This window comes from Pleurodeles waltl, chromosome 3_1 (genome assembly GCF_031143425.1).
Source record: "Pleurodeles waltl isolate 20211129_DDA chromosome 3_1, aPleWal1.hap1.20221129, whole genome shotgun sequence".
Lineage (NCBI taxonomy): Eukaryota > Metazoa > Chordata > Amphibia > Caudata > Salamandridae > Pleurodeles > Pleurodeles waltl.
This window is the reverse complement of record NC_090440.1, coordinates 874978708-875001323: the sequence shown is the minus strand read 5'-3', so window position 1 is coordinate 875001323 and position 22616 is coordinate 874978708. Positions and strand designations below refer to the sequence as shown.

At 46.0% G+C, this 22616-nt stretch overlaps 1 protein-coding gene across 2 annotated transcripts in view; it reads right to left on the bottom strand.

Annotated features, from left to right (window-relative positions):
* The window catches only part of COL8A2 (collagen type VIII alpha 2 chain), a 317432-nt gene that overhangs the window by 61627 nt on the left and 233189 nt on the right, over positions 1 to 22616 (bottom strand). The window lies entirely within an intron of this gene.

Below are 22616 nucleotides of genomic sequence, written 5' to 3'. Positions count from 1 at the left end.
CTCTCCCTCTGTGGGTTATTCCCCTGATACAAAGGGACAGAAGGTATGAAGGTACCCCCCTTGCGGGTGATAAGTGTGATGCAGATGGGCAGAAGGTGAGATGTTATTCTCCCTTCCAGTGATGACAGCTGCAGAAGGTGTTAAGATCCCTGCTCTAGAGGCAATACCCATGATCTGAAAGGCTGGAATTTGTGAGGTCAGCACCCCTTCCCCCCATGAGAGATATATCAGTTATGTACAGGTGCAGGAGATGCAACGTTTCCCCCACAAGCAGCTTATAGCTGCAATGCGCAGAGGCATAGGTGTGAAGTCACCTTCTACCTATAGTGTTATGTCGCTGGTACGCAGCAGCAGAAATTATAGTGTTTCTAGAGAAAGAACAGCATCTCTCTGGGTATTTGTTCAAAATAAAATTTGTCTTTTTGAGGAAATCCTTGGCTAGTTCTAAATAGACACAATGTAGTCTAAACATTTTTGACAACAATAATCAAGAGCTTATGTCCCAAATCTCGTGCCTTCTACCAGAAGATGGCATTTAAATGTTTCAGTTTGGGAATCCTCACTGAAATCCAAAAAAGTAGTTATATATTCTAATGCCTTGAACATGGATTAGCTATTGTATGTAATCTATTTGACATTAACGGGGCGATGGAGGAGTTTCTCCGCCAAAGGTTTCTTCCCAGGGGTGTAGGGGCGCCAAATCAAGAGAGACAGTCCCTTGTCCCAGAATAATTTGCAAATGCGGCTCAACAACTTCAATGTGATCCCGTTATCCACTGGGGGTAAGTTGAGTTCTTTAGAAACACATGAGACATGGTTCAATTTCTTCAAGATGAGACAGCAGGTTTTGTAATTCATGTTCACAAGGTCCATTTATAAGGTTTAGTTTTTAATACAATCAGAAATCTGATGGCTCCTGATCAGTGGTCTGGATGTGCAAAACTGATATTCTAGGCTTTGCAAGGATAAAAATCCCTTGGCCAATGAAATATGAACCTCAAAGCTCTTCTTTCTTTGCTAAAGTTAATCCTGGTCATCACCCATAGGTTAGCGATGCAAATAGTGAGGCCTTTCTGATATGTCTCCCTAGTCATGACTATTTCTGTGTTTGAATCATTCACACATGACGAGGGCTCCTCTGCATAATTATAGCTGTGCCTGAAGAAGGCTGTGTTTTTCCCTCAAATTGCTGTAAGCATCAGAACCACCCCCCATACAAAGGTATTGCACCCATGCATTTGGAAATGTATCTGAAACTGTTCAATAATCACGGCTTGATGTGCATGTAGATTATGAATAGTAGAAGTAATAACTTGCACCACCATGGATCCTCACGGGTTATTCTTTCATGAAGAAATAGGAGTCGTCAAGCTTTACCTGATTATTTTCATTAGTGAGGAAGGATTGGATATAATCCATCTGTGGTACTGGGCACCACGTCCATGCAAGGATATGATGAGATGGGATTTATGGTTAGCTGTATCGTAAACTGTGCAAACGTCCAATAGGATAAGCGCTGCTGTACTGTCTTCATCTAAGACTACGAGATGATCTTCACTAATGATGGCCAATGTGGTCTACATCTCTTGGGTGCTAAACCCAACTCATGGTCATAGAGAATGTAATGAGTTCCGCACAGAAGTTTTTTTTCTTTTTCTTCTTGTCAACTAATTGCCCTTGCAGTTCAGAAAACCAACATAACACCTTTTAACACTCCAAATAAATTCAAACTTGAATATTAACAAATATATGCTCCACCCAGTCTGAGCAAACGAACAGTCAGTAAGACACCTTTGTTGTCACCCATTATCAGTATGCATAGTCTCTCTTCTTGTCTACTGAAGCAGTCTGTGGACACTACTGTCTGATCCAAGACACGAGACAATAGTATGTCCCCTTAAAAAAACCAACAGCTTCCTTTCATCTTGGAAGGCATGAATGGATTAAAGCCACCATGCCTCCCCTTGTGCACTTGTTCCCAAATTTTGACTTTTTCCCATCATACTAGTGTCCTTGGCTGCTTTGTGAAGGAGTCAGAGCAAGGTAACGCCATCCACCTACGGATTGATTTAGGTGAGCCACGGCACTCCAGAGAAGAAACGTCATCGTCAACCATGTCTGCATGGGACTTGCAGAGCGTGCACCCAGCTACAAATCAAGAGAGCACAGTACAAGAGGGAGTTACAGAGTGACACAGTGTAAGCACGAGAGATTGGCAGGCTACAGCCAGCGAGAGAGGGGAGGGTCGGAGGAAGGATGCGCCAGATGGAGGCATGACGTGGGTATGTGCAAGTGGCACGTGCTGCTGACTACAGGCAATGCCAGGGAAGGCCGGAAAATTGCTGTATTCCTAGAAAACACTCACTGGCCCTGCCTGACTCTGACACCTACCCGTTTGTAAAGAACTTAAGTGATTTGCCCATAGGCGAGTTCACCTCTGAATACCTCCACTTGATTGGTTATTTTTTTGTAAGCTGTACTACATCCAAGCGGGGCCTGTTACAGGTACCCTGCCCTAGTTAATCCTTCGCAGCTCCCGTCCATGTGTAGTCGTCTTGGGGGTTGGGGAAGTCTTCACTGCATGGGTCTCTGCCCTGCCATGTTTCTGGGATTTACACCCTGTCCAGATATTTACAAGTGAATTCCTGCACTTCCCGGACAAGGAAACCTAATAGCCTAATAAGGTGTGAAGCGCTCACTGCTCTGAAACAGCTGGAAAAACTGCAGCCAGAGAGATGGCACAAGGTACTGGGACCCAACGGCTGCAGGCTCCCTAAATATTTGGTGGGGCAAACACTGACCAGCAATGCCTGGTCAACATCAAAGCTGTCAGTCATATCTTGTTATAAACCGGGGCCTCATTTACAAGATTTTGGCACAGGGCTACGCCTCAAGGATTCTTGCTGTGCTGCCCTGCGCCAAAAGAAAAGGGCAAGAATGCACTGTATCTATGAGAAACATTGCATTCCTGTCCTTTCCCCCTGTGCTGGTGCACAACTGGCTGCCATGTGCCAACTCAGGGACCCTTGCATTATGGTGCAAGGGTGTCTATGTTGTAGGAATGATTGTTTTTGTGATGAAAGGGACACCTTCCTGCATAAAAGCATCACTGGAGATGATTTCCTCTTACTATGTGTGCTGCAGAATGCAGCACACATAGAAAGAGGAAAAAACAAGGAGAAACAATTATATTTCTCCTCTTTGTGCTTCCCTTATGTCTCCCCTGGGAAGGGGTAGGCTTTTGACGCATTGCCAGGTTTACAAAATCTTGTATATCTGGAATGCATCAAAATCCTTGTGTGTTTCATAGGAACACCCACTGCAACACTCGTGGAATGTCTCTTTGACACAAAGTAAAGCAACGCAGTGACTTGCACTGAGCTGCCTTACTATATATATATACAAGGCCATGAAAAGTCATGCAAAGTTGCTTTGCATGGCCTTGTAGATATGGGCCTGCAGCCTGGGCCAATAGTGCATCACAAAAACGGACAAAACAGATTGCAGCCATCAACGACATCCGAACCTTCCTCGCCTGAGGAGAAGCTTTGATCCTTTTCACCCTCTTGGCAGTCTTCAACACCCTATCCCACCACATGTGGATCGAAAGATTCCACTACATCGGCATTCAAGGGGACGCGCTCAGATGGATCACCTCCTTCCTCACCAGAAGAACCCAGAGGATCCACCTCCCAACTTATGCCTCTGAACCCAAGGAGATCACCTGCGGTGTGCCCCAGGGCTCATCCTTCAGCTCCACGCTCTTCATCGCATATAGAACTCCGCTGGCCAACATCGTCAGATGGCACGTTCTCAACATAATTTCCTATGCATATCATGCAACTCATCCTCTCATTCACTGATGAGCCCTCTACCACCAGAACCAACTCCAACAGATACATGACAAGTGTGGCTGACTGGATGAAGAACATTTGCCTGCAGCTGAACACAGACAAGACAGAAGTACTGATCTTTGGCAATAGCAGCAACACATGGAATGACTCATGGTGGCCATCAGACCTAGAACCCTCACCCACTCCCTCTGACCCCACCAGAAACCTCAGAATCATCGTTGCCAACAAGCTGACCATGAAACCACAGATGAACGCTGTCTCCTCTGCCTGCTTTCTCACTTTTCGCATGCTATGTAAGATCTTCAAGTGGCTACCCCTACACACAATACGCAATGTGACAAGGCCCTCATCACCAGCCGACTGGACTACGGCAACGTCCTCTATGTAGGAATCACTATACACCTCCTACAGAGACTTCAGACCATACAGAACGCCACAGCTATACTTATCCTCTGCCTTTCGCGACAAACCCACATCACACCCAACCTCAGGCAACTCCACTGGCTCCCTGCACAGAAGAGATGCTGATTCAAGCTGCTGACCCACGCACACAAGGCTCTACACAACCATGGACCCACATATATTAACCACCACCTGAACTTCCACCAACCGTCAGGAAGACTGTGCTCTGCCTTCCTTTCACTTGCCTATACTCCCAGTATCTACCGAAACAGAAGTGGATGACACTCCTTCTCTCACATCGCAATAAAATCTGAAACAGCCTCCCCATGGACCTTCGGACCATCACCTCACTTCCAGAATTCTGAATGGCCCTCAAGACTTGGCTTTTTGAATAAGCCTCCGGGACCTGCAAGCGCCTGGATATGCTCTAGGGTGATTAGCCACGCTTTATAAATCCTGATTGATTGATGGATATAGAAAAAGGCTGCAAAAGGTAACTATGCAGAGAATCATCTGCATAGTTTTTTCATCTTGGTTGGATTAAGTAAAGTGAAAATTAACTTGCATTGCAGTGAAAATATATCTTGGAATTCGGTGAAAAACTTCACAAAGTCAAACATAATCCGGTCTACTTTGTAAACACAATGAAGGGTGAAAATTTCAAATCCTGCAAAACATTGTCAGCAAAAAAATATACTTTGCACACACCTATTCACTGCCACATTATGTTGATGGGCTATATCACTCCGCTACATCTCATATCATATAATGACGTTAAAATAAGAAGTTGCGTACAGTCCTAGGAGAAGATATGCAAATTTGCCCCACTGGCATTCTAGGAAGTGAATGGATAAGTTGACAAAAATTAGGTGTGTATTTGGGACAAAAATGCTTACTTGTGATGACAGCTGAACATAAAACTTAATCTCGCTACAGGTTTTCATTATTTGTTACTGTCAATCAGGGCTGAAAACCTGGAGAAAAGAGTGAAAAAACTCAAAGCTGTGCACTAAACTCTACAGAAGGCTGTTTTTGTGTGGTACTAAAATATCATTACAGTAACACACTGAAAATGCTGAGGTCAAAAGGGGGGATATCATTGTCACAATATTATCTGATTTAAATATTGTGTCCTAAATAGTGTTTACACAAATATCATCAAACTGGAATTAAATATAGAAAATCTATGTCCAATGAGACAATATGTTTGTAAATGATATTTAGGCTAAACTATTTATATGATATGATATTTCTGTTGATGATACCATGAGGTACAACCATGCCATTTAATTTACACAGCTGTGCTGGGAGCACACGGGTTATCTAGGCCTTCCTGATGGCGTCACAGGCAACATTATCAGTAACATTGGTGATGAGGTCAGCTATGATACCAGACAAAGATAAAACATAGGAGTGAGATCAGCAGTGCGCAGTCACCCGCCGCCCAGGCACACCATGCCATCACATGCTGTCAGGGTGAATGCCACAGATGTCGGTGCCAGCTGTCACCATCTACTGGCTGTTCTTTTATAGCCTACTAGATCCCTTGGTTGGCATCTCCAGTGCCCTCTAATAGAAGGGGTTGCCAGACACCAGTTGCTGTGCTCTTCTTGCACAGCCGTAGGCTTTTACTTCGAAATAAGGCCCCCAAAAGAACCTCCTAAAATTATCCTTCGGGGGTAACCCTGCCCCCTTGTCTGCATTACTGGGAAGCTCCTGGTTGGTGACAGTGCTATGTAAGTCTTTGGAAATGCACGGCAACAGTACCACACTGGTGAATGGTTAATGAGAGTCTCTTTTCCTTCACCCTGAGTGTGGGGGAATGAAACTGTATTGTGAGAGCGTGAATATAGAAAAGGTGCTGTGGGCAGTTAATGGTGGGTGTGTTCTTCCCAGCACAGTGACTACGACTGTATACATCACTGCACCTTCTACCTTGTCTCTTCTCCTCCTTCTGAAGGGAATCCACAGAATTTCCTGCTCAGAGAGCCCTCTCCAGAAAGAGTGGGAAGAAGCCTACAAAGATTTACTGTCAAAGAGAGAAGAAACTCCACATAAGGAGTTGTTCTTCCTTTGTCTGGCCGAGGGGCTCGAATACAAATCCAGTCACAGTCCAGCTGACCTTCCTGTGCGGTCCAGGATACAAAGCTTGCACATAATTTCTCTGACCGGATAAGCTGCCACCCTTATATTTGAGTATTGATTAATTCGAGCTGGGCCCACTCTTGAGCGGTAGGCCAGAAACCTAATTTGAGTCAATAACCCAAAGAGGGTTGTCTGTCAGAATATTCGGTACAAAAATAATGTCCTACACATTTTTGCTGTGAGAATATCGGCTATGGAATATTGTGAAGCTAACTATATATAGGTTAGCAAACATTTAATATTCATAACTCCACATATGTGTACCTGTAGATGTATATATTGTCAACGTAGACATGTGCGGAATTAAGAAAAGTAAACCTATATAAATATATACCCCTGGGTACAATCATTATATTGAGGTAATCGATTCTGGCTACAATAATTTTGTAGGGTTGTAGTTAGAAATATGATTGTGGTTGTTAGCAGGGTCAGGGTTCAGGGTGAGTTATGTTAGTGTTTAAGATTAGGGTCAATTATAGTGTGGAGTAGGGATTTTTCTTTGTTTAGATTTATGGTTAGAGCTGTGTTTGGAGTTGAGGTTTGGACTGGGGAAGTGTTAGTTCATAGGTAATTGTTATGACCATGTTACGTTTTAAGATAAGGGTCAAAGTTTTGGTGTCAGTTACAGATAGAGTTGAGTGTAGCCTTATGGTTTGAGCAGTGTTTAGAGTGAAGATTTAGTTTGGAGACGTGTTAAGCAATGGATAAACGTGCTTATTCTAGAGTTTAAGATTAGGGGTATAGTTTTGGGATAGGGATAGGGTTAGATTTAGGTTTACGGTTTGTGTGGTGATTTGAGTAAAGGCTTGGATTACAGAAGAGTTATGTTAAGAGTAAGTGTTGTGGTTATATTGGAGTTTAAGATGATGATCATAGTTTTGGTTTGTGTTAGGGATATTGTTAGATTTCGACTCATGCTTATGGTTAGTGAGATGATCACAGTTAAGGTTGAATTGGGAATTTGCTTTTTGTGGGTGGGGGTTATGGTTATGTTAGAGTTTGAAACAGCATCCTAGTTGTGGTGTGGGTTTAGGATGGGGTTGTGGTAAGGTTTATGGTTGGTGCAGTGTTTAGGTTTGGGTTTGGGGAAAGGTTAATTTGTGAGTAAGGAAATGTTATTGTTATGTTAAAATTCAGTAACAATTATAGATTTAGGGTTGGATTAATTAAGTGTGAAATTAAGTCCATAATTAAGACTCTGGCTAGTGCGAGGGCTGGGGTTTGTTTGAGGCTAAGGTTTGCAAAATGGCCATGGAAAGCATCCAAGTTAGGGTTATTAGACATTTTCTTCATCTTAATATTCTTCATAATGGTTTGTCCATTTTCGTGTACTCTGCTTGCCTTTGAATCAGGGAGTGATAACTGAATCAAAGTGATAATTCAGTGAAGAAAAGGCGAATGTGAAATAGAAGTAAAACTGGTGAGAAAATAGCCATGAAGGGGCGGAGAAAGTGTGGAAATATCCGACCAGAGGAGTTGGGGGACCAGGAAGCCTGTAATTAAAATGTCATTCAATATTCTAGACCCGTTATAGGCAATTGTAGATTAATTTCCCGTTCACCTAAAAAAAATGGCGGATTTGTTCCTTACTGGCTCCGCGAGGGGGAAAGAAAGAAAAATAAGAGGAATCCCAAAAAACACCGCGTCCGCGCAGTAAACCAGCGTGAGTAATTTTACAGAAGCAGCATTGCCTGACATCAGCCCCTACTGTGGGATTCGTCTATGAACCCATTAACTATTAATCCACATGTGGGACTTGGAGCACGCAGGAGCAAAGAAAACATTCTGTTTGGTTACTTACTGTAGGTCATTGCAAATCATTGCAAACTGTCACTGACTTGGAGACGGGTGCCGACGGGACCAAAGACAGCCAATGAGCCCCTGGCGAGGGAGGATGTGCTCAGCAGGGACGACTGCATCATCCAGAAGCAGAGGCGTGTGATCAGCTCCCTCTAGTGGTAACTTCAGGAAGCGAGAGTGCCACAGTTCGATAGCAGTTCTGCAACACTGAAACCTGCATTATGTGCCTTGCGCAGAATACACACTGATGTGTTGGCACCGCGCGGTTGATGGGTCAAGAGAACACTGTGCGATTCATGTGAATAGGACAGCCCCGCGGAGACAGGACACGCGACACCGTTTATATACTGTTGGTAAAGCAGTCAGACACACAGTCAGTCCGTAAACACTGCACTCTTTCAATAATCTTTCTGGGCTAAGTAGACAGCCATTTAGAGTCTACAAACAGCATTGTTTCTATCATATGCTTGGTGTAAACAGAAACAGCTGTAAACACTGCACTTTCTACATCCAGCTCAGTGTGAGCAGAGCTCGGGCTGTAAACACTGCACTAACTACGTACAACAGACGCAAATATACGGTCTGTAAACACTGCACTTCCTGTGTAAAGCTCAGTGTAAGCAGACCTCGGACTATAAACACTGCACTAAGTAGAGCAGGCGCAAAGATATGGTCTATAAGCACTGCACTTCCTGTGTAAAGCTCAGTGTAAGCAGATCTTGTACTGTAAACACTGCACTAACTGAACATTCATCCTGTCTAAGTAGAACAGATGCAAAGATACGGTCTGTAAACACTGCACTTCTTCTGTAAAGCTCAGTGTATGCAGACCTCGGACTGTAAAAACTGCACTAAGTAGAGCAGGCGCAAAGATATGGTCTATAAGCACTGCACTTCCTGTGTAAAGCTCAGTGTAAGCAGATCTTGTACTGTAAACACTGCACTAACTGAACATTCATCCTGTCTAAGTAGAACAGACGCAAAGATACGGTCTGTAAACACTGCACTTCTTCTGTAAAGCTCAGTGTAAGCAGACCTCGGACTGTAAACACTGCACTAAGTAGAGCAGACGCAAAGATACGGTCTGTAAACACTGCACTTCTTCTGTAAAGCTCAGTGTAAGCAGACCTCGGACTGTAAACACTGCACTAAGTAGAGCAGACGCAAAGATACGGTCTGTAAACATTGCACGTCCTGTGTAAATCTCAGTGTAAGCAGACTTCGGACTAGAAACACTGCACTAAGTAGAGCAGGCGCAAAGATTTACGCTGTAAACCCCGCCCCATTTGCATCACGAGCTTGGCACAAGCAGACACACAGACTGTAAACACTGCGCTGTTTGTGTAATGTGCTTCGTGTAAACAGATTCACACAGCCTGTAATCACTGCACTAATCGCACCCTCTGCCTTGGGTAAAAGACGGACGGAAAGTGTGACCACGGCACTGTCTGGACCTGGGGCTTCCAACATGTGTGTCTTGGAGGCCGGAGGTGATAGTTTTTAAATCAGTGTGCCTCCTTCCGAGACTGAGCACGTCAGACGAAGGGCCCCATAAAGAATAATAGAGAGCTGGGAGGTTGCAGGTAGGTTACCACCGACCTGGACAGCAGTGATTGCATCACCTTCAGCCCACGCGCGGGGCTCATGTATGGGAACATGCCTCTTCCAAATGAGGACCGCTTTCTGCACCCCACAGCGCTGTATTACCTTAAAGGCCTTGTAGTGCCAATGTAAGCAGCCTGGACTCCCCGTTGAATAATAGGGCAGCATCCGATCAGGTTCTCTGACTCTCACCTTGTGTGTGCTACCTCCTGAGGGTCCATGACACAGCTCTCCTTCACCCAACACTCTCATTTCCAAATGCAGTGTTCGCACATAGTCTGGCAGCAGATGGCGCCATTCAGCCCCTATATGCACTGGCAAAATCAGAGGTGGGTGCTTTCTGTAGTCTGGCATAATGTTTAACAAGGGCCCATAACTCTCTAACGTTGTCTTCTTTGCTTTGGTTTCCGTATGTATAGACAATACAGTTCACAGCTTTGTGAGTCACCTGCACTGGGTCACCATTGCGTGCCTACAAGTGATGCCATTATCAGCCTAACCCCGGGCCTTGCTCTTGAACAGAGCTGTGGCTCTGGTGCCCCGCACTGGAGGCAGATCTCTGTCATGGACAGCTGTCAGTCAGAGTTAAAGGCACCAGATACATCCATGTAATCAGCAGAAACTTTGCCATGCCTGGGAGAAAGGAAAAGTTGAGAGATATCGAGGGGTGTAGGCCACAGCTGGGTTCATGTTATCACTGTATGGCATTGTCTGGGTCAATGAGATTGTTTGCCAATGAAAGACTAAGGGGCGTATTTAGATATTGGCGGACAAGTTATTCCGTCACAACTGTGACGGATATCTCATCTGCCGAAATCTAAATCCCATTATATCCTATGAGATATAGATTTCAGCGGGTGGGATAGCTGTAACCGTTGTGATAGAGTCATTTGCCCGTCAATATCTAAATCAGGCCCTTCGGTATACAGCGGTGATGACTAGGTTATGCAAGAAGAAAATACTTTATGTTACATATTGCTGCACTGAAAAAAGGAGAAGTAACATCTCTGTGAATGTGGATCCAACTTCATGGTGTCTGTAGGTCAAAGGGTGTGAGGATTGTGGTGTATATGGTATGGTTATGCAATCTTACCTTGTAAAACACTTACAAAACTGCCTGGGGTCCAGTCAGGCTTATATTTTTAAGAGTTTTAGACACCAAGAAGATCAAATTCGACCAGAGGGTTCAGGCGATTCAGATTTTAAAGTAAAACATAAAGCTCAGCTTTTTAGTCCTAAGCCCAAACAAGCATTAATACCCATAAAGTTTAGAAACTTTTGAAAAGTTTGAAAGAGTTGTTTTTAACTACTTAAACCCTAATGTGGTGACCAATTTTGAAAGGGAGAAGGTGGGGGGCCAATAAGGATTATCTGGACATTTACCTGGTCAATAAAGCAGCCTCAAGTCCAGTTCCACTCTTTACATCAAGATCTGCATAGACTTTAATGGAGTGGTTCTGATGCTGCGTATGCAGGATGCGGAGGATGCTGAAAGATGCTCTGGATGCTGTGAGGTTGACAGGGGTGTCCTCGCGGTTATCCACCGGTCCTTGGGTAGTGTGGGGTGACTTTGACCACAGGGGTCGGTGTCCCTCAAAGTCCTCTTTGATCCAGTAGAAGGCCAGCTGTGGCTGGGCTACAGATCTCAGCACACAGCGGGCCCAGCAGTTTTATTTTTGTGAAGCATTCTCAAAGTGCATTAGTCTTCCCACTCTCAAGATGTTTGAAACCTTCTTGGAATGCTAGGAGCTTGGTGGCCCACCCTAGAGGTTTGGCTACCTGTGGGCTACACGCCCACAGGAAAAACAGTTTGGGCACTGGTCTCTCCTCTCTGTTCCTGCCTCCAGCCTGTCTACCTGAACAAATAGCAGCCCTACATGAGTGTGATTGCCTACTAATGGGGGTTTTGCCTTTGAAGCTCACCTTTTGGGACTACACCCTTGTTGGCTGCCTGCAAGGGCGAGGTAACACTTTCCTCTGTAGGAGGCTACTATTGTCCCTGAGCCTGGGAGTCATTCACACTACTCCTCAGGAGGGAAGAAGACTGTCTGGTGGTCAGCAACTGTGCGAGGCCACTGGACAAACTTGGCCATTGAGGTTCAACTTTCTAAAAGTTGCCTTTTATTAAAAGTGACATAAATTTGACTTGGGCATCAAGTTGGGTTTAATGCCACAATTAATTTGATACCTTGAAGTACCCATTTTAGTAGTCTCATTCAGAAGTTGGCTGGACTGAATGGTCAGCCTGTAACTCTGTTAGCCAATGGGGCTACTAACGTTTCCACAGCAAAATGGCACTTTGGAAGTTTTGCAGTTAAGGCATATTAAAAGTATATGTCCTACTTAAAAATATACAGCTATCTGCCTTAGGGCTCGATAGGCCTTCCTTAGGTGAGTCTTAGATATATTATTAGGGGAAGTGGAGGCTTTGCCATTAGCTTGAATGACAAAGTCAAACTAGCAGTTTTGAAACTGCGCTTCCAGGACACTGTGGCAGAATGGGACTGTTTTGTACCTTATCACACACAGAGTGGCACAATCAGTGCTGTAGACCTGGGTGGACACTCTAACTTGCAGACCCTGAATCCCCTTGGTATCACTTACTATGGACTTATAACTAAGTCAGCTTAAGCCAATTGGGGTAGCCAACTCAACATACAATTTGTAATGGGTTAGAGCACTGGCTCTGAGGTCTGGTTAGCAGGCCTTCTTGTACTCTCAGAAATGAAAATCCAGCAGCATCAATCCAAACCATTGGGTGTGATTATGCAAAAAAGGCATTTCCTTACAAAGGAGAAAAAACCTGGCTTGATCAGTTTGTGCACTACTGGTTGAACAGTCTCCCTGTGCTTCACGTCACATACCCTTTGATGTTGGGATTAATTATAAAGATTCATTCTAAAACCTTGAGAACAAGAAGTCTTATTGTGATTGAGAAGAAAATATTATCTGTTGTCAAAGAGATCCCAGATATCAGAACAATGACCTGCATCGCTCATTTCCTGTTCGTTAGCCTCCTTCACGCTGAGCAGTACTGGTCTACTGGACAGTGTCAGTTATTGACAATAAGTTTAGAAAGGGCTCTTCGCGACAGAGGCATGGTTATAAAGCAGTACAAATATATAGTGAATATTTTCACTATTTTTCCTTTTTCGCATTAAATATTTCTGTAATAGATATATACACGAATGCGATCTGACAGTAATTTCTGGCCCAGTAAGCATGACATTATAAACACATTCGGGATGATAGTCTTGCAGTAGAGGAGCGATGAATAGGGGCGTCTTATGAATTGAGAGTGGTGGAAGATAGAGAGAAAAGAGGAAGGGGGGGGTTTAGGGGGGTTAGGGAAGGGGAATGCTGAGTGTGAGGACTATTGGATGCATAGAGGAGGAGGGATTATTGTCCCCATGTCGGCCGTAATTCTCCGTCCGTCGTGACTTCTCCCTCGGGGGTGGTCAGTTTTAGGGTATGGCCCTTTTTTTGTGATATAGGGTAACATGAGGGTAAGGGTTCCTGCCTCTATTGGGGGTTGGTGCTGAGAAGAGGTTGTATAGGAGAGGGGGTGATGAGGCCATCTATAGCGGCTTATTCATTATTACAGATTCTTTTTTAAGTTATACGTTCTTCTTGCGTATTTTGTTGCCCTGGAATGGATTGTGTGGGGGGACCGGGAGAAGGTGTTTGCTTGTTCAATCCAGAGTCTAATGTGGTTATCTAAGTGGGACAACTGGAAAGTGAGGGAAGAAAAGGGAGAGAGTGGGGTGAACAATCATATAAGAGAGGGGAAGAATAGAAGAGGAAGGTGTAAGGAAGTAGGCAACATGGGTTGTGAGGGGGGGCACTATTTCTCTCAAACCTTTTGTCATTGGCCCTCCGCCAGCTGCTTTATGACTTTATCAAAAATGGGTGCCAGACTTCCTCAAATTGTTCTGTTTGGTCCTGTAAGTTATAGATCACTCGTTCATGGGTGGCTGTTTGATACATGGCAGTCATCCATTCTGTCGGCGTGGGGGCAGTACTAGCCCTCCAGTGCCAAAGCATACATATTATGGCCGAGGCAAATGCAGTGTGTAGTAACCTTTTTTGGGCACGTGTTAGGGAGGGGAACAGGCATATGTCATGTAGGAGAATAAGTGATGGAGGAGTCGGGTTTGGGATCTGGATAACATCCAGCAGGGTCTGGCGTACTGTATCCCATAGGGGCTGTATCGCCGGACTGTGACATAGGATGTGGAGTAGATCGCAATGGGGTTCTATACATCTCCAGCACTTTGCATGTGTTAGCAGTCCTGCCCTAAAGAGTTTAACGGGGGTCCAGTACCAATCTTGTAGAACTTTAAATAGGCAGAATTTCAGTCGGGCTTCGCGTACTCCCCTGTCTAGGGCTTCTAGTATGTCTGACCATTCTTCTTCTGTGTAGGTTAACCCACGTCTGTCCTGCCATTTTAAACGTAAACGTTCAAGGAGGGGTTGCGAGTAGAGATGATTTGTTAGTTCGTCGTAAAGGCCCGCCATAACGCCTTTGTGTCGGCCCCATTTCTGAAGGTAAGTGACAATGGGTGAGGTTTTACATGTTCATGGGGGAGCCCCTAGCGAGCTGAGCATACAATGTTTAAGCTGCAGGTTTCTCCATTCTTGATTACTATGGATGCCGAACTCCTCCTGGAGAGCGGCGAAAGTTCGTAAATTATTTCCGTCTATTATATGGGATATGTTATGGATTCCTGCCTCGGACCATTGGGGCCACAAGAGGGGTCTCTCTCCTATTTTTATGTTTTTATTCCCCGCTATAGGGGCCTGGGCGTGCAGAGAGGGGTGTATATCCAGCAGGCGATGGGCTCTGCGCCATGCTGTGTCGGTGGCTTTGAGGATGGGATTAGGCGGGGAAGGGTGGTCGGTGTATATCCCTCCCATCGTGTGTTGTCCTCTTAGGAGTCTCTCTGTGACTACCCATTGTGGTGGATCCGGCGTGTCTGGGAGAGTGTATGCTAACTGTGAAAGTTGTAAAGCTAGTGAGTATTGTTCTATTGAGGGTAGGCCAAAACCTCCATAGGGGTGTCGGGCTAGGATAGTTGCCGGCTTCAGTCTCGGGCGTAGGGAGCCCCACACAAAGGCCCTCATAGATGCGTCAATCGAACGGAGTATAGGGAGGGGTACCTGTAGGGGGAGCATGCCCAAGACGTATGTAAAGCGTGGTAATGTAGTCATTCTAACTGCTTGTGTCCTTCCCCACATAGACAGACCCAATAATGACCATTTAGCAAAATCCTGTTTCATTTTTAATATAAGGGGATCTAGGTTATCTCTAACTATATGTTCCAGGCCTCGGTTGATATACGTTCCTAGGTATTTGAGGCGAGTCGGCGTCCATTGGAATGGCAGATCATGCACTGCTGCTCTCGTTGTCATTCGGGATAGAGGCAGTGCTTCACTTTTGTCCCAGTTTACCCGGTGTCCCGATAGAGGCGCAAATTCCTCTATGGTGGAAAGCAGTGTGGGTAAGGATGTTTCTAGGTCAGTCAGGGTTAATAGGATATCGTCTGCATATAGATACATTTTAGATAAGCCCCCGGTTATTTGGATACCCTTTATCTGTTGGGAGTTCCGTATAGTAGCTGCCAGGGGTTCCATGGCCAATAGGAATAGGAGTGGCGACAGGGGATAGCCCTGGCGAGTGCCTCTTCCAATGGGGAAGGGGTCTGATAGGAAACCCCTGCAATTAACCTGTGCTGAAGGATGGTCATATAATAAGCGTACTTTAGAGATGAATTGTTCCCCTAGTCCAAAGTGTTTCATGGTGGTGAATAAATAGGGCCATTCGATGCGGTCGAATGCTTTCTCTGCGTCTAAGGATAATGCAAGGGCTTCATCGGGCATATTTAGAGCTTCCAGTAGTGTATGATAGAGAGTGCGCATGTGGTTTCTGGAGGAGCGGCCGGGCACAAACCCCACTTGGGTGTTATGGATCAAAGTTGGTATCACTTTACGCAGGCGTGCTGCTAGAATGCTGGCTAGGAGTTTGACGTCTCCATTCAAGAGGGAGATGGGGCGATAGCTGCCACAGAGGAGGGGATCTTTCCCTGGTTTAGGTAACACGACAATTGTGGCCCTGTTGGATAAGGCTCCTAGGGAGCCTTCCTGGCATGCTTCGGTTAGTGCTCCGTGGACTGCATTGATTGCCTCTTCCCCGGCCCATTTATAGAATTCTGCAGGGAATCCGTCCTCTCCTGGAGATTTATGATAGGGGAGATTTGTTACAACTTGTGTTATCTCCTCTCTGCTGATATCACCGTCTAAGAGGGTTCTGCCTGCTTCCGTCAATCGGGGTAGTTTGGCCGTCCTAAGAAATGTCTCTATCTGTGTCTGATCAGACGACGTTTCCGGCGTGTAAAGGTGTCGGTAGTACTTAGCAAATTAGTTCACGATATCTTGTGGATGAGTTAGCACTGCCCCAGATGAGGATGTTATGGCCGAAATGGCGGAAGCTGCCTCTCTTTGTCGGAGCTGGGCCGCTAGGAGGCGTCCTGCTTTTTCTCCTTGTTCGTAATGAGGGTCTCGCAGTTTTTGTAGTGCGAATTCTGCCTGGGACGTGAAGAGTTCATTGTGTGCTATTCTGGCTTGTTCTAAGGAGCGGCGTAGTCTAGGGGACGGTTGAGTAGTATATTGTTTAGTGAGATTCTGGATTGTGGTCTCTAGGATGGTTTAACGGGCGATTCTGTCTTTGTTGGCCAATGCTGCGTCTCGCATCATATTGCCTCTCAGTGTCGCCTTTGCCGCTGCCCATAAGATCCTTTTGGAGGTCACAGTACCTTCGATCTCTGTCATATATGTAGATACGTGTGCTCTTAATTGTTCCTTCCCTTGGGGGGAGCGATATCTGCGCACCGCAAGGCGCCACGGTTTTCGGCCCGGGGGGGACAGGCCTATCTGAATCAAAGTTAGTACTGGGGAGTGGTCTGAAAGGCCACTGTCCAGAATACTGGAATCCAGCACTCCGGGGATTACAGTGTGTGACACCAAAAAGTAGTCTAAACCTGATTGGGTGCCGTGGACGGCCGATAAAAAAGTGTATTCCTTGTCTTTCGGGTGTTGTATTCTCCAACAGTCCACTAGGACGACGTCCGTCGTTATGTCTGTCAGGAGGGCTCTGTCGTGGTTGTTGCCTATATCAATGGGGCCTGTCCTGTCCAGTATTGCGTCTTGGGCAAGGTTCCAGTCTCCCCCGATTATATACCGGGCTGTCCCGATTTCTGTCAAGATGCGGTTTAGTTGTAGGAAGAATGTGCGTTTTGAACCGGTTGGTGCATAGACGGAGCCCACGCATAGGAAAGTATTTCCTATTTTTAGTTTAACGAATGAGTATCTTCCTTCCGTATCGCTCCATGTTTTAATGATTGTAATCGGGAGAGATTTTCGCATTAATATCGCCACCCCACACTTGCGAGGTGTGCCGGTCCCTAGGTTCTTGGTTCACTTGGTAGCAGCTATGAACAACCCTCCCTACCCAGTCCCGCTTAAGTTTCTCGGATTCTAAAGTATCAAGGTGAGTCTCCTGTATTAAGGCAATGTCTGCTTTTTTGGATTGAAGGTAGGACAATATTTTTTTCCGTTTAACAAAGCTCGTCATGCCATGTACATTCCATGAGATGATACGCAGTGGCCGTGTCCCTTGAAGAGTTCTTCTCGACATCTTTGGACAGGTGTACTGGGTCGCGCTTATTTCAGTGACAACCCTAGCGGGGGGGAGGGAAGTGCCACCTATCCCTTTTGTTCAAATATGAATTGTGTTTGTTATGGTACGATGGGTTATGGGAGGAGGGGTTGCAGCTGGCGGGGGTCGGAGATGCACTCTATGGAAGAGAAAAGGAGAGAGAAGGTAGAGGTTGGAGAGGGGAGGGGAGAGGCGAAATATGTAGGAGAAGAGGGAGATATAAGAAAGTGAAGAGAGAAGAAAAAAAAAGAAAGAAAAAAGGAAAGGAGAGAAGGCTGGAGGACCTGCCTCCTTAGCTAGTTCTGTAGACGGCGGGTCCGGTTCCTCTCGGGGCTCACGCGTCGTCGGGATGATCCCTATCGGGGGGCAGAAGGGGGCCGGGAGGGGGAGGGCAGTTGACAGTCGGCTATCCACATGTTAATGACAATGAGATGCGTAGGGGTCTTGGCTGTGTATCAAGGGTCAAGGGGCAAGTCTAACACTTATTGCCGGTGGGTTGTGATGGTTGTCATATTATGGTTAATCGTTTATATGACTGGGATATGTGGTTTTGGGGGTAGGAAGGGTGGGAGAGTAGTGGGTTATCTTGTGGCTAGGTGGTATTGCCGCAGGTACGGTTAACTGTTTGTGAGAGGCGACAGCCGGCTGTGGGGGGGGAGGGAGGGAGGAATGGACGGGAAAAGTTTGTACGGTGTGGGACTTTGTGTATGTTACATGATTTCTGGTGTTTCTGAAAATAGGGGAAGGTGAGGGCGTGCAGGGATGATGTAATGGGGGGAGGGTCCTGTGGTGGTATTGTCGGGCGAGAGCAGGGTTTACAGAAAGGATAGGGTATTCAATTAATGGAAGATTGGGGCGGGAAGGGAGTGGAAGTGCCAGAGGGGCGGACGGAGTTATGTAACGTTAGTACCTTTATGGATTGAGGTGCAGAGAGTTTTAGGTACACAATATTCCCCGGGTCCCTCACCCTCGCCCCAACTTCACATTTTTATCAACTTCAACATTTTTATAACCTATTAATTCTTATTAACATTATACATCCTTATGACTATTATTACTTTATTATGTTATAAGCTGTGGATCTGGGTATCGGTCTATGCATCGTGCGGTAAGCAGTGAATGCAGCATAGTTCCATGGTGTGCGAGGGCATTGTGTGGCCTGCCTCCTTGCTGATGTCCTGTCAAGTATTATTACTTCATAATACTGTTATGGGGTGCATAATAAACAGGTTCCGACCGTTTAGTAGTGTGGTGCATATTACCCTTATAGTCGTTCTTCCTAGAGGGAGTTCACAGGCGTCCGTGAGGGATGATCTGTGGGCGGTTGAGTACATCCCGGAAGGTGGTATGTACCTTATATGTGTTGCGATACCTTGATGTGTGGGGTCCCGTGTAGTTGTGCTATGCTGTATTGTGTCGTCTTGTGTGGGTTTGGTGTGTGGTGCTAACTGGTCTATTGGTATTCAATGGGTCATATTATGTTGCATGTGTCTCGGGGGATAGATTAGAATATCCTTTTGTATCGTAATCGTGGTCCCGTAGGTCCTGGTCTAGGCTCTTATGGAGTCCAAAAGAGGGGGGGGAAGTCTAGCCCTTCCGTGGGTATGTGTGTTCTGTCATACACCCAAGGCGGGTAACAGTTTTTACCCATTGTAAGACCTTATACCGGGTTGCAGTGTACTTGTGCTTTTGGGATGGCAAGTGTAAACAACTATATTAACGATCATAATGCAATTATAAACAATTCTAAAGATTATAAAAAGAAAAGGCATGCATATATATGAACTGATTAGATACTCATCCGTCCCCAGGTTCAAGAGTTTCTGCGATTGTCTTGGTTTAGGCAAATGTATTTTTTGTGTGTGGGATCATGTCTTCTTCTCAAGGGAACTTATTCGTTGGTTTCAATGGGGAACGAGATTTGTCCCTTTCCGATAACTGGGTGTGGGTTACCACTGCGTGCAATACTTGGCCCCTGTCATCATGGGATCTGGCCATTCTCTCTATGTCTCTACCTCTTTGTCTGACTCCAGTGTCACATAGGGCCATGTCCGTCTTTTCCTGTCCTGGGGGTAGGTTTCCTTCATTGTCGCCTCCGTTGTCATGCGAGCCGTTTGTGCTGGTAGAGTCCATTGATTGGGGTTGGAAGGAGTCTAGAAATACTTGCAGTTCTTCAGGGTTGTAGAAATCCTTAGACACTCCGTTTTTAGTGACCCACATTCTTGCGGGGTCGAAGAGGCCGTATTTTATCTCCAGTTGACGCAGTCGGAGTCGTAGAGCTAGGAAGGCCTTTCTGCGGTCATTAGTTTCCTTAGAGTAGTCGGCGGTTATGCGGATGTCATGCTGATCCATTTGGAAGGGTCCATGTTTGCGTGCCACTTGTAGTATTTGACGAGTCTGGTTGTGTCGTAGTAAGCATGCGATGATTGGTCGGGATCTTGAGGGGTTGCCGGGGCGCTTTGGTCCTACTCGATGCGCCCGTTGGAATTCTATCGGTGGGTCGAACTCCAATGAGGTCAGTTTTGGAAGGGCAGATCTCAGGAAGGATTGTACGTCCACGCCTTCTTCATTTTCCGGTATCCCATGTAGGCGTATATTATCTCTCCGGCTCCTATCCTCCATGTCCGTTAGTTTACTCCTCAGATAGAGGAGGTCTTGGTCTCGGTCTAAGGGCATGGTGGTCTGTGCCTCTACCAATCCCATGCGTTGTTCCAGTCCAGTTACTCTGGATTGAAAGCCTGCAATTTCAGCTCGCATAGATTTGGTCTCTAGCGTTAGTGAGGTTATAGAGGCGTCCATCCCCTCTATGCGGCGACTGACAGTGGTGATTTCCTGTAATATCCTGTCCATTGTTGTGGTATGGCTCTTTTCTGCCATTGTGGTGGTTTCAGTTGGAGGTGATGATGTTTGGGGGTTGGTTGTGGTAGAGGCTAAGCGTTTATGTTGGAGTGCTTCCGAGAATAATAACTGTCGTGCGGGCTTACTGGCGGATTTTTTATTCAGTTTGTTACCGGGCATCGCCTCGACAGTCCGCCCGAGTCCTCTGCTTAGTGTACTATTCTCCCTCCTCTAAGTCCATTTGGGGCATGGGCTTTCTGTGACCGTTGGTTCTTACTTCTATTCTATCCTTCCTTTTTTCCCCCTTTTTTCCCCGTCTCCTTGCCCTTCTATGAACGTTTTCTCTCATTCGTGGTTCATTGTTTTCTTCCTTTGCCTTTTCCCCCTTTAGTTGCTATGTCAGAGTGGATCGACCTGACTTTGTTTTCAGTTGAGAGAGGAGGCTATATCCTTGTCGGTTCCGTTATGATAGAACCGGTGTGGGGGTTGTCATAGCCCAGAGTATTTATGTGGATTTAGTCACTTTTCCCTATACCTGGCTCTTTTGTGGTTGTTGTTACGTGCAGGGAACGATGAGGGAGTGTGGCCTCCTCTGAGCCCTTCGCCTGTCGTCTGGGCTGGTCGGGGTTGCACGTGGCTGTGTTCCTGTGGGGAGAGGATTGAATGCGGTGTGTTTGCTTGTCGTCACCTCTCTGTTCCTCGTCTGTCTCACTGCCCCTTTTTTCTCCACTTTACGCTTTCCTTTCATCCCCTCCGCGCCCTCTCTTTTTGTCTCTCCACTTCATCCTCCTCGTCCCTGTTTGTTCCCCTCTTCCCCTCTAGTGTCTCCTCTGTCCTCTCACAGTTTACAGTTTTTCAATGTTATTTATAGTTTATGGGAGAGAGAGGAGAAGTAATTGCGCTTGATATCTCCGTGGGGGGAAGGGGGGGGGGGGTGGGGGGGTCTGTTCCGATCTTCCTGTGGTTTTCGGTTTATGGAGAAGGGTGGCAGAGGAGGTGGGGGGGAGATCGTACCTCCATTGGTTTGCACTTTTTCGGTAGAATGCGGGTCTTTGTCGCCTCAGCGGATCTCCCCGGGAGATCTGTGTATCCCGTGTAGACTACTCGTCAGTTTGTTCCACGGCCGCGCCGTACCCGGCTCTCCTTTTACGCGACTCCGCCTCTCCAGTCAGGCCCTCTCTGTTGGAAAGGAGGGGACCCGGGCAGGTCGCGAGTTCTTGGCCTCCCGGCTTGCCCTCATGGTGTCTCCAGACTTCGGTCCGCGGCACAACGGCTGTCGGAGCGGGTGTCGCTGTGCATAGTATGTTTTCCTGCCATCTCAGCGCCCCCCCGCCCCCCGTATTTGCCGCGACGCGGAGCTCTCATATTAGGCGGCCATCTTTCTTCGTGGCCCGGCCACGCCCCCAAGCCTATCTGTTCTATCAGAATCCATTGTCTTGAATAGTAGTACCAGTCTGGAACATGGGTTTATGCCAGATTCTGGATTCATCATCCGCTTATTTGCATGACTGTTCTTCCCAGCATGCCTTCGCATGCAGTCATGGATAGAATTAAGTTGTGCAAATAGGAAAATGCTTTTTATGCGGGTCTGGGTTCATTTGTTTGTGAAAACAATGAGGTTTTTACAGAAAATTAGCGATTATGTCACTCGATCATAAAGTGTTTTAGCCAAAAAAGGAAAAGGATGTGAATTTTGCAAACAGTGTTCCTGATTTAGTTAGAAAAAGTAGGATACATTTTAGTCCATTTTATAAAAGGAACAAGCGGAGTGACTTTTTAAAGTTGTTGTGCTCAGTACTTAGCAATATCATAATATTTTACAGAAACTTGTGTTAAGGGATGTGGAAGGTCTTCAACATTTTAAATTTTTAGAAGAAGGTCTTAAAAGGTGTAGTTTCAGCATAAATGCCTCAGAACATTGGTGATGTCAGTATGAAGTTCCCGTAATCCAGTGCTAGCATAAACTTCAACTCGTCATCAAAGTTGCCACCATGGTCAACATCACCGTCAGTGTCATTAACATTAATGGAAAGAGCCATGAATTGCACCCAAAATGGTTGTTAAAAAAGCCCTCGCGTAGGTTCCCCTGACACAACATAAAACGGTTACGGTAATCAGTATCACATGTCCCTAAAGTCTCTGTGAAATGTTCACACATAAACATCATGTAACATTGGGTACAGCATGAGCAGACCTAGTTACGTGTCCTGTAAACAGACGATGCCCGCTATTGTGACTGCGTGACACAGAATAGCTACTGA